The 1,179-nt window shown below is 41.2% G+C and overlaps 1 pseudogene; it reads left to right on the top strand.

The window, feature by feature from the left end:
* The first annotated feature begins 342 nt into the window (after nt 1–342).
* Nucleotides 343–941, top strand: LOC106723185 (annotated as a pseudogene).
* Nucleotides 942–1,179: the final 238 nt, after the last annotated feature.

The raw sequence follows: 1,179 nt of genomic DNA, 5'->3' as shown, positions 1-1,179 counted from the left end.
GCTAACCAGACTTGTGTGAAGGAGATAGTATTGCTCGGATTTTCAGATTTCCAAGAAATGCAGACCCTGCTCTTTGTTCTGGTGTCCATATCCTATGTGGCAGCCCTCACAGGGAACATGCTAATAGTATTCCTTATTCTCAGGGACCCTGCCCTTCACACCCCCATGTATTTCTTCCTCGGGAATTTCTCCTTTCTGGAGGTCTGCTATACTTCTGTAATCCTCCCCAAGATGCTGGTGGATCTACTGTCAGAAACCCCAACAATCACATTAATGGGCTGTGGGTTTCAGATGTTTTTCTTCAATATCTTGGCTTCTACCGAATGTTTCCTCCTTTCTGTCATGGCGTATGATAGATATGTTGCCATATGCAAACCTCTACAATACACCCTTATCATGACTCGCAGAATTTGTGCTCAGATGTCTGCCTTTTCATGGAATATTAGCATTTGCATGGCTATTTGGCATTTTTATTCAATATTTACAAAGCCCTTTTGTGGGTCAAATCAAATCAGCCATTTCTTCTGTGACATTGTTCTTGTGATGCGGCTGCCTTCTACAGACACCTACATGAATGAAGTGTCTGTTACTGCTCTTACTGTGCCTTATGTATCCTGCTCATCCTCTTTTCCTACACCCTCATCATATCCACTATTCTCAAGATGCCCTCAGTCAAAGGCAGACGCAAAGCTTTCTCTACCTGCTCTTCACACCTTATCATGGTTTCTCTTTTCTATGGAACAGGAACAGTAGTTTATTTGCAACCTAGTTCAAGCCATACTCAGGGCAATGCCCGGTTCTTTGCCTTAGTGTACACGGTGATGACACCCGTATGCAATCCCATTGTTTACAGCCTACGGAACAAGGAGATTAAAAGTGCCTTTAAAAAATCAATAGGCAGGGAAATGTGTCCTCATATAAGGTCTTTAAAAGGATTCTGATAGTGAAACATGAAATACTCTGATTTTAGGAGAGTACAGGAATGGAAAATGTTGAATTCTTATTTTGTCTGTAATAGGAAATATATTGTTGCTTGCAATTCCCTATATTTTTTGTTCTTACTGAGGGAAATTAATGAGTAAGTTCAGGGTTAATTGTCTTGACACACACACAGCAGTGTCAATGTATGAAACATTTAACTTGAATCCTGGGCACCAATCTCCTTGACAGCTGGAAGGC

This window comes from Alligator sinensis, unplaced genomic scaffold (genome assembly GCF_000455745.1).
Source record: "Alligator sinensis unplaced genomic scaffold, ASM45574v1 scaffold1595_1, whole genome shotgun sequence".
Taxonomy (NCBI): domain Eukaryota; kingdom Metazoa; phylum Chordata; order Crocodylia; family Alligatoridae; genus Alligator; species Alligator sinensis.
The sequence above is the reverse complement of the archived record's forward strand: the minus strand, read 5'-3'. Positions and strand labels throughout refer to the sequence as shown.